The sequence below is a fragment of the Suncus etruscus genome, chromosome 14 (genome assembly GCF_024139225.1).
Source record: "Suncus etruscus isolate mSunEtr1 chromosome 14, mSunEtr1.pri.cur, whole genome shotgun sequence".
Lineage (NCBI taxonomy): Eukaryota > Metazoa > Chordata > Mammalia > Eulipotyphla > Soricidae > Suncus > Suncus etruscus.
In genome coordinates, this window is record NC_064861.1 from 6,149,300 (window position 1) to 6,160,653 (window position 11,354).

At 45.5% G+C, this 11,354-nt stretch overlaps 1 non-coding gene across 1 annotated transcript; it reads right to left on the reverse strand.

Annotated features, from left to right (window-relative positions):
- Nucleotides 1–8,856: 8,856 nt before the first annotated feature.
- On the reverse strand, nt 8,857–8,987 carry LOC126029304 (small nucleolar RNA SNORA72). Its single transcript, XR_007502925.1, has one exon. It is a non-coding gene; the product is annotated as a small nucleolar RNA SNORA72 (small nucleolar RNA).
- Between the last annotated feature and the right edge of the window lie 2,367 nt (nt 8,988–11,354).

Here is an 11,354-nt window from a genome sequence, read left to right on the forward strand (position 1 = left end):
CTTCTCTAAATTCCTTATCTGAGATGCTAACTAGATAGTTGGGACTTTTCGGGGCATCAGACTGGCACCTTGATTTCCTATGTCTGGTGTTGGCCTGTGTTGTCTGTGTTGTTTCCCCATTGTCACGCTAGTAGTTTTTTGTTTTTGTTTTTTTTTTTACATGTTATGGTGGGGGGTTCATTGGCTAGAAGATGAGTGTGGCCAGGAAGCGAAGCGGAATGGCCATGCTCCTCTGGCTGCACCCTTGGTGGGTGGGACAGCTGACCTCTGAAAAAGCACCACCTGGAAACTATGGGCCGGGTGTACCCACTTCAGCCTTTTTTGTTTTGTTTTCTTTTTGAAACATACCTGGCGGTGCTCAGGGGTTACTTCTGGCTCTCTGCTCAGAAATCGCCCCTGGCAGGCGTGGGGGACCATATGGGATTCAAACCACCGTTGGTTCTGGGTCTGCCACTTGCAAGGCAAACACCCTCCTGCTGTGCTATCTCTCCGGCCCCCACTTCAGCTGTGGAACCTTCCCCATTGCAATTCCTTTCCTTATTTTTGGCAACATGGGTTTTCTGCCCAGTCTGCAATAATGCCATGATCCCAGCAGAGGGAGTTGTTGGCAAACGCATAACCCCATCAGCACTTTACCTGTGTTACTATTAGGCTTCAGCTTAATTCCATCCCAGCTATCTCGATTTACGTAAGTACTCTTTTTGTTGTTGTTATTGGGCCACATCTGGCCGTGCTCAAGGGCTCAGGGGTTACTCCTGGTTCTGCGCTCAGAAATCACTCCTGGCAGGCTCAAGTGACTATATGGGATGCCAGAATTTGAACCTTGGTCAGCCACATGCAAGGCAAACATCTTACCCTCCGTGCTATAATTCTGGCCCTACGTAACTCTTCTTATCTCAGATATTGTATTTTCAAACAATTACTTGCATTTTACTAGGAAGAAACTTCGTGCAAAAAATTGGATCAGTGGAATCTCTTGAGGCCTTGAGTTAAGTGATTTAAAAGGATTTAAGGATACTCTTCATAGAGTTGATATGTCCAATCTCTGTGGTGTCCAGAAATTCAGGAGCTGGACAGTGTATTTTATTAAGGCTGATGTGACTGATTAGAAAGAGGAGTGCAAAAGCCATGGAAAAGTTTCTGTTTTTAGGAATTTCTTTTTATTTATTCATAGATAGATCCTAAGATGGATATATATTTTTGAAGGGCATTTTGCACTACACACAGCAGTGCTTAGAATTTATACTTTTGGCTCTGAGCTGAGGAATCACTTCTAGTGGAGCTTGTGGGGTCCTATATGGTGCCAGGCATCAAACCTGGAGCAGTTGCATGCAAGGCAAGTGTCAACCCCTAGCTTTAATACAAAAAAATATTTTCTCCCTCAGGTACCAAGAAAATGAGACTTCAAAACAGGAACTAGAAAGATCTGATTGTTTCTGACACCAACTTATTTTTGTTTATATCTCTCCAAGTTAGTTTTCCAATATTAATTATTATTGTTTCATGAAGAGCCACTGTGAGTTACAGATAGGTACTTCAGTAGTTCTAAACAAGAAATACCTGGGGCCAGAGTTGGTAGGGCATTTGCCTTGGATGCTGCCAACCCGGGACGGTCCCAGGTTTGGTTTCATCCCCGGCATCCCATATGGTCTCCCAAGCCTGCCAGGATTTCTGAGCACAGAGCCAGGAGAAACCTCTGAGTGCAGCTGAGTGTGACCCCAAAACAAAACAACAACGAAAACAACAAATTGGGTTGAATTGGGCTGGAGAGAGTGCAGGGGCTAGTCCTGGCTCTGTGCACAGAAGTGACCCCCAGAAGTATTAAGGGGGCCAAGTATTCAGTGACAGGGATGTAACCAGGATTTTTCATGTTTACAAACAGGGATTTGACTTGTTTACAAGTAACATAAACTCCTTAACCCCTGAATTATCTCTCTGGCCCTTTTGTTATGTTTTTGCTTCTGCTTTTGTTTTGTTTTGTTTTATTTTTTGTTTTTAAATTTGGGGCCACACCTGGCAGTGCTCAGATGTTATCCTGGCTCTGCATTCAAGAATCACTCCTGAGGGGGCTTTGGGTGGGACCATATGGAACCTGGGAATTGAACCCAAGTCACTCATGTTCAAGGTCAGAGTCCTGCCCACTGTACTATCACTCTGGCTCTCTGGCCCTTCTTTGTATCTCCCATCTTCACTTTCTCAAAATGTCATGAGACCAGATTTTACTAAAATTGCCTGTGATTCAGAGCCTTTTGGATGTCCTCTGAGCACATGAGTCAGCATTTCTGAAGACCCAGGGTGTAAACAAGAAAAATGTTGAGTCAGCCTGAGTTCAGTACTCTCAGATTTACCTTTCTAAATGTTGTCCATATCCTTAGGGGACTTTTCGAACACCATTGGAGGCATTTCTAAAGTATAGGCATTTAAAATAGCTAATGTTTATGATATATTTATATATATTTGTACATATTTGCACTCCTGGTTCTGTGCCTGACAGTTCTTGGGGGACCTTATGTGATGCCAGAGATTCAGACCAGGTCTGTGGCTGCTATTGCAGTCACAAACAAGGCAAGCACCTTTATCCTCTCTCTACACCCCCACACCTTCCTAAGAGACTTCCCAGCATGGGAGTTGACCCCTGAGCCCTGCATTGTGGGCCAGACTAGGATTGTGGGTTCAGAGATCAGCCAACACTGAGGGTTCAGGTGGGTGCAGTTCTGAGGGCAGTGCTGTGGACCATCGGGGTCACTGTTCTGCCCTTCTTTGTGGGGGGTAGTAATGCAATGTCACTGAACTCAGGACCTAGCGCATGCAAGACCTGTGCTCTAGCCCTTTGCGCTGTTTTTCTCTTTCCAAGCTAATATTTACTGAGAGCAGAGTGTAGTGTATTGTTATAGCACCTTTCCTGAACTCACTGTGTCCTCTGAGGTGACTGAGGTATTTGGGAGCAGGTTTGGGTGAGAAGGACAAAACAGACCAGAGAGGTCAAGTGATTCCCTTAGTGTTGCACCCAAATAGATACTGGGCTTGCTTCTGACCCACAGCCTCTGTGTTCAGCTCTGAGAGAGCCTTCCAGCAATGAGCCTTTATCTGACCTCAGAGGAACAGTGGCCATTGGTATTTGCAGAAGAGTCAATGCAGAGGGAAATTGTTTGAGTCCAGGGGCTGACAGCTTATTGATGCCTTTACAAGACTTCCTGTCTCTGGTAATATTTATATGCTCATCTTCATCCAATGGAGCACCGATTACAAGGGCTAATTTGATCTCAATTTCATCTGAAAAACAGGCATGCAATTTGGTAAAACAGGAATTTGGGGAGCAGAGAGATAGCACAGCAGAGAGGGTGTTTGCCTTGCACTCGGCCAATTTTGTTTCGATCTCCAGCATCACATATGGTCCTTTGGGCTTGCCAGGAATGATTTCTGAGTACAGAGCCAGATGTTTTTGGACCATCTGGTGTGGCCCAAAGATACAAACAAATTTGTTTTGGGGGCCACACCCAGTGATGTTCAGGAGTACTCTGGCTCTGCACTCAGAAATTACTCCTGGTGATACTTGGGGACCATGTGGGATGCTGGGGATGGCCAAGTCAGCCATGGGCAAGGTAAGTATCCTACTTCCTGTAATGTGACTCTGGCCTTCATATAGGATCTTTTTTAGGATCACCTAATCAATGTGAAACTTTATCGTATCAGACAGTATCTACATTATCCCGACAGCTTTCCTTGTCAACTTTTTGCTATTTATTTAAAATGGCATACTTTTGTTTTGTTTTGGGGCCACACCTGACAGCACCCAGAGGTTACTCCTGGCTCTGTGCTCAGGAATTATTCCTGGAAGTGCTTGGTGGGACCATAGGGGATGCTGGATATCAAACCCAGGTTGGCTGCATGTAAGGCAAATGCCCTTCCTACCTGCCGTGCTATTGCTCCAGCCCCTAAAATGGCATCTTAAGGGCTGGAAGATAATAAAATGGGTAGGATACTTGTTTGTAGTTGGCCCTGGTTTTATCCTACATATGGTCCCCTGAGTCCTGTCAGAAATGATCCTTGAGCATAGAGCCAGGAGTAACCCCTGAGCCCCACCAGGTATTCCCCCACCATGTTAAGAAATAAGAAAATATACAAAGGACATGCTGAACACAGTGTTGTACCATTGAGGAAAACAATTATGGGCCATGTTTGCTGCCAAGAGGGTGCCCCGAATCTTGGGAACAGCTGTTTGAAAAGCACAACTCTGACCACGTGACTGGAACAGGACCCCAATGTTTTCTCTGTTCATCTCTGAAAAGATTAAGCTTCACTGGAATTTGCGGTTGTTCCCTTGAGGAAGTTTCAGCTCCTCTGAAGCCAGATCCAGGATTTATTTGTGTTTTGGGACCATAGGGGTGATACTGGTTTCAGGGCTGGGGACTGCAGAGGTGGTTGCTTCTGTCAGAGTTTGAGGGACCATTTGGTGTGGCTCAAACCTGAGCCTCCGGCAAAGCCTGTGCTCCAAACTCTTAAGCTCCCTCTGTACCCTGCCTGGTATTGAATTTTGTACTACAACCCTATTCACCTTGGAGGGTTAAATTCATCTCTTCAGGCTTTGTTTATTTGGGAGCTTCATCTGGTGCTCAGGAATTACTCCTGTCAGGGCTCGGGATATGATGCTGGGATCAAATCGAGGTTAGCAGCACATGCAGGGTAAATGACCTATCTGCTGTACTATTGCTCCAGCCCTTAAGCATATCTTGCTTAAATCTTATTGTTTTTTCACTTCTACGTTGGAAGTCTTAAAAACAGATTCCCGGACCCCAAATGAGTAATAGGAAATCTCTCCTTACTGAACTCCCCCCCCCCCCTTTTCTGAGCTCAAGCCAATCTTGTTTCATCAACACCCATCCCCAAGGCCCATCCTCCCCAGGAAGTTGAAATAAATTTGATAGTGAGAGATACTTATCTACAGAAACATCACTTGGGAAAAACATGAGTTCACCAGAATAGGTCAGTTAGGCACGAATTGCAATATTGTTCTGGAGAGCGCGTATATGTCCCTCTCACTTCACAAGTTCTTGTAGAAGGAAGGTTGTCTCATGCAAATCGAGCTTAAACACCAGTTCTGGAGAGACAGTGCAGATGCTGGAGGGCCAGATGTGGAGCCAGGACATAGAAAGGAAGTCAGCAGCCTGCAAAGTAAGCTCCTTAATCCCTCTACTAACTCTCTGGCACTGGGGAGATCTTTTATTTTACAATAGATTTACTATTGTCCTATAGAAATAGAAGCATTTATGATAAACTTATGAAGACATATATGTATTTTCATTATACATATATGCCTTCTAATTGATTTAAGTCTTTCGGAGTTTTCTGTTTGTTTGTTTTTGGGACACACCCAACAGTGCTCAGGGATTATTACTGGCACTGCACTCAGGGGTCATTCTTGGTGGTGCTCCAGAGATCATACTGGATGCTGGAGATCAAACCCGGGTTGGCCACATGCTAGGAAAATCCCTACCCGCTGTGTGCTATTGGTTTGGCCCCAAGCAAGTCCTTTTGAATTTCACTTCACCAAAATATCAATGAAATGCTCAATCAAATTCAAGTGCTTAAAGTTAGTGAGTTGTGCTTGATTAGAATAATTCAAACTACATCTTCTGGGGCCATAGCGATGGTACGGTGGGGAGGACATTTGCCTTGCACACAGATGAACTGGGCTTGATTTCCAGCGCTCCCTCTGCTAAGCCCTGCCGACGTGATCCCTGAGCACAGAACCAGGAGTAAGCCCTGAGCATTGCCCCAAACAAACAAAGACATAAAAAAGCAAAAACCCTTAGTCTTATCATAGAGCTTAAGGAGAATGCCATTTGTAAGCATAGAAAGCCCTCAATGATCTTGTAATAATAATATTCATTCATTTATTCAGCACTCAGAGAACTGCTGGAAAATTGCCTCATTAACCTTTACAATACCCTGTGGGGTCGGCGGGAATTTGATGAGATTTCCATTCTCCGTGGTGGGCAAACAGACAGGAAGATTTGAAGAAATTGTAGACAGAGCTCAAACATAAGTAAATCTTGTCTTGAGTCCTGTGAGAGTCATCAGTTTAGGGGCCAAGAATGAATTAAAGTCTATTAATCACCTTCAGATGGAACAGTCATTTCTAACTTGCATCACTATTCTCCAGACAAGGAGGAAGTCATGTGAGATGAAATAGAGTGGAGAGAAAAGAAATGAAATCTCGTGAGCCGTTTCTGTTTGGGCCTTTGAAACTCTCCAAAGGTGCTTAGTAGTAATAAGGACTCATCCAGAGAACTAGGAGTGAGCGAACACAAGGGGAAGGCTCTGAGCAAAACCAGGCATCCTAAAGCAGCTCAAATGAAAGGGATGAGGAATTTAGAGCCCAGGAAAAGGAAAAAGGCTCAGAAATTGTGAATTCTGGGAAGGCGGAACTGACTTTAAATCAGATGATTTCGAACTGTGTTGTGCGTGCGTGTGTGTGTGTGTGTGTGTGTGTGTGTGTGTGTGTGTGTGTGTGTGTGTGTGTGTGTGTGTGTATGTGTGTGTGTGTGAGAGACAGACAGACAGACAGACAGACAGACACTAGGGGGAAGTGATGGGAGTAATGGATCATTTCCTAAAACTAGCATTCCTACTTTGACACCCACCAGACCTTTCATTACTAATCGACATTTACTGAGAATTTACTGTTTACCAGTGTACTTCTGCTGATGGTCCCTGTTCATACATCTATGAAGCAAAGACTCATTATACTCATTTTACTGATTCATAAATTTAAGCCTGCATGTAAATAATCTGCCCAAAGCTATGCATCATGTGGAATGGCTTGAGATTCAGGAATTTATCTTGTGCCTGTTACTTTTATATTTTTTTGAATGAAAAAAAAGTCAGAATAATTTGCATGAATGCTGAACAAAGCAGTGAATGTTTAGGAGGGTCTGAATGAAGCTGAGATGCAGGCCACATTTAAGGTGCCCGAGGTCTTCTGCCCTTTCTCAGTTCACCTTTCCTTTCCTTTTGTCGTTTTTGTTGTTAGTTTTTGGGTCACACCAGTGCTCAGGACAAATGAACGTTCAATGTCTGTTTTTACTGCTTCCTGGGACACAGTCATTCTGAAGAGTCCTTGTGAGAATCACAGGGGCTTGGGGCAGGTCTTCTTGGCCTTCCCATATTGGGCCTCCATTAAGTAGCTTTACTGGGGCACAGGGGTGCACTCTTGCTGGGACCCAACCGTGTTGGATGCATAAGATTATTGGTCCAGAGAACAGTTACTCCACCATTCTTTGGCTGAAAAACCAGCCTGAACATGGTGAGGATGGGGCTGGGGGCTTCCCACACAACTGCATCCCCAGACTTCTTTCTGAAGGCAGCCCTATGGTTGCAGCTGGCCACTCCAGCCATGCCAGCCACTCTGCCCCTGCTGCTGGTTAGCTGCTGTGTGGGCCAAGGCGTGCTAGATTCTGCTGCTAGACCCCTGAACCCTCCTGCTGTCTTCTGTGGCTTGGACCCCAGGATCAGGTCTTTGCTACTCCCCAGGATTCTAGGATGCGTCTGTCTGACTTTCTTAGTTCTTGTTTCTTTCTTGGTGCTTGTCCATCTGCTTGCTTGAACATTTACTTCTTTTTGGGGGAGTATGGCTCCATGTTGCTCCTTGTTGTGATTTTAGAGAATGGCATGTCCTGGCTGCTTCTAAAGGGAGAGTCTGGTTTTTTCCTGGTGATTAGATGGAAACCCAGGATTAGGGTTGTCTCAGTGCTGGGGAAAACTGTTTCCAGCTACTGGCTAAGGATTGAGTGGAACTTTCGGAGGAGCTTAAGGGCAGGAGGGAAAGACACAGGGCAGCCCAGGCTGGTAGAAAGGCCTGTGTGATGCTCAGGGGCTATTCCTAGCTCGGGAATCAACCAGGCCTTCTCTGAGCTCTCCTCTTGGCTTGGTGGTGCCTTTCTGTGAGGCTTCACTGGCAGTTTATAAGCAGTTGGTAATGGATGCGTTTTAGGAGTCTTGAAAGCATCAAAGTGGTTTCAAGAGGACTTGGCTACTTCCCTGTTTCTCTTGATTTTTAGCTTTGGGGACACACTCAACAGTGTTCAAAGCTTTCTCTTGGTTCTGTACTCAGGGATCACTCCTGGTGGGGGTCCATGTGGGGTGTTGGGGTTCAAACTTGGGCTAGCTGTGTGCAAAGCAAATGCCCTCCCGACTATATTACCTCTTTAGCCTCTCTAGTCACATTTTCTTTCTTTTTTATTTTATTTTTTACTTTTTTTTATTTTGGGCCACATCAGGTAGTGCTCAGGGGTTACTCCTGGCTCTTCACTCAGGAATCACTCCTTGTGGACCCAGGGGACCATATGGGATGCTGAGATCAAACCAAGGTGGGCTATGTGCAAGGCAAATGTCCTACCCACTGTGCTATCACTCTAGCCCCCCCCCCCCATTTTTCTTTTTTTGGCAGCACACTTGGCAGCGCTCACGGGCTACTCCTGGCTCTGAGCTCAGCATTCACTCTTGGCAGGCACAGGGGACCATATGGAATGCTGGGATTTGAACTGCTGTTCATCCTGGGTAGGCTGTGTGCAAGGCAAATGCCCTACCACTGTGCTATCACTCCAGCCCCAGCCATGTTTTTATTTTATTTTATTTTATTTTATTTTTTCTTGATTTTATTTTTTCTTGATTTGTCACCAGCATTTTTGTTTGTTTGTTTTTGGTCCACATGTGACACTCGGGTTACTCCTGGCTTCAGCAATCACTCCTGGCAGTCTCAGGGTATCATATGGAATGCCAACGATCAAACCTGGGTTGCCCACGTGTAAGGCAAAACACAAAACAAAAAACTTCCCTGATGTCTATCACTCCAGCCTCTATCACCAGCATTTCTGAGACCAGACCTAGGTATGTAAAGAAATAGGACTAAGACATATGCATGGTCTTATCGCGAATGTTTAACCAATCCTATGGTTATAAAACCAGAATAGTGAGGATATTTTCAGTCCTGTCACATTTTTACAATAATTGAATCCTCCCAGATTGTTAAATACTCAAACAGGTGGGAACCTGCAGGACTATTTGTTTCATGCCGATGGGTGGCCTCAGTCAAGTTGTATGAGATAGGAAGTGCAGATCTTTCACTGCTGGTTAAGAGACAGGCTGGGAATCAGGAGTGGTCATATGTGTATCAGCAGTGCTCGGCACAGGTGTGAGCACCAATCTGGAAGACCAAATTTCACCATCTCTCCCCTACCACAGTACAGGGTTCCCTCAACCTATAGCAGGGACATGGAGCCACAACTTCTTTCTCCATGCCATCGTTTACTTTCTGGGGCAATAGTACAGCGGGGAGAGCGCTTGCCTTAAATGCAGCTTACCTGGGTTCAATCTCCAGCATCCCATATAGTGCCCTGAGCCTGCCAGGTGTTATTCCTAAATGCAGAGCCAGGAAGAACCCTTGAGCTAGGTGTGGCCCCAAAACCAAAATAATAATAATAATAATAATAATAATAATAATAATAATAATTGTCATGTGTGGGGCTAGGGATTTGAACTCAGGGTCTTAAGGGTGGTGGGTATGTTCTCTGCCACTTAAGTTTTCTCCATGGGCCTCAGAAAGATCATCTGAAGGACTCTAACACCCTTGACTGTGATCTTAGGCAGACGGGAAGGTGTGGGAGAAGGGGCCTTGCCAGCTGGTACCTGGCAGGAGGTTGGCTGGGAGATAAGCAGTTTTGATGGAGCGTCACTGGACCTACATGTAAAGTGACGAAATGGACTGGAGTCGAGGTTGCCAGAAAGGTCAGGAGATAAGCCTTGTCCAACCCACACTACCCAGGACAGGGTGGGGTGTGAGGCCAAGGTTGCAGCAGGGCTCACCTGCAAGCAATGCTCATAGAGGTCGCCTCTCCTGGTTGGCTTTTCTGTTAGAAATTCCCAGGGAGGATGAAGGGGAAAAGCATTTTTGGATTATTAGGCATGTGCTAAGGTCAGAAAATAGAGAAATCTGGCTTCACCTGACTCAGATAGGTACAGTGGTACCTGTTGGTTGTTCTATCACTCCATTCCATAAACAAACATTTTTATTATTTTTATTTTTTATTAAGGCCCCATGATTTACAGTTATTCTTTTTTGGGGTGAGGGGGGCACACCCAGTGATGCTTAGGGGTTACTCCTGGCTATATGCTCAGAGATTGCTCCTGGCTTGGGGGACCATACAGGATGCTGGGATCAAACCCAGGTCTGTCCTGGGTCAGCTGTGTGTAAGGCAAACACCTTACCGCTGTGCTATCACTTCGACCCCTTACATAGTTATTTATAGTGGAGTTTGAGGCATATTGTATCCCATGCCAATCTCACCACCACTGTCCCAGGTTCCCCACCCCCCCCACCCCCCAGTGCTGGCCTCTTTGGCAGAGACATTGTTAAGTTTGGTTGTTGTGGTTTGGATCTCCTGCTTGCAGTGGTTCAGATCTACAGACTTACCACCTCTCTATACTACCATGTATCTGAGGGTCATATTTGTAGATCCACTCCCTGTCTACACTACCAATATGTACTCCATGTCTATACCAATGTACCTGAGGGTCATATCTACACCATGTTTATACTACCATGTATCTGAGGGTCAGATCTGTAGATCTACTCCCTGTCTACACCACCAATGTGTATTTTATGTCTATACCAATGTGTCTGAGGATCAGATCTATAGATCTACACCATGTTTACACTGCCAATGAATCTGAGGATCAAATCTACAAATTTACTCCATGTCTATACCACCAATTCCCCAGCCCACTAGCTCCCATCCACCTTACTCCCCACCTTGAGTTCTTTCTTCCCTGTTCTCCCCAGTTCTATAATCTAGTCACCAGATTATCAATTCTATAATGTAGGCACCCTAGGTAATCAAGGTATCCTCTATCCTCTTTGATACTCATGGCATCAGAGTTCTCCTGGACCAAAGTTTCCTCCCTACAGCCTCACTTCTGCTGCCCGATCAGGTCCTGAAGGCTGGTTCTGATTTTGGGAAAAGCCAAACTAAGGAATGGTTTGGGGTAGTTATTTGATTGTATCTGGAAATTCTCAGGGGCTCCTTCTGGCTCAGTGCTCAAGGGCTGTCCCCAGGAATACTTAGGGGCCCATGTGGTGCCAGCTATGGTATTGGGGTCCTACAATGCAAAGCATGCTCTCAGACTCTGGAAATCTCTCTAGCCCCCAAGGAAGGGCTCAAACCTGCCTGGCAAGGACCACTCCATGGTGAGAGCCACACAACACCACGAATGTGCCCTGGCCCCAAACAGCCACCCATCCAACCCCCATGACTCCATTAGGAAAAGTCAAGATTTTCCTGACTTGACTGAGATAA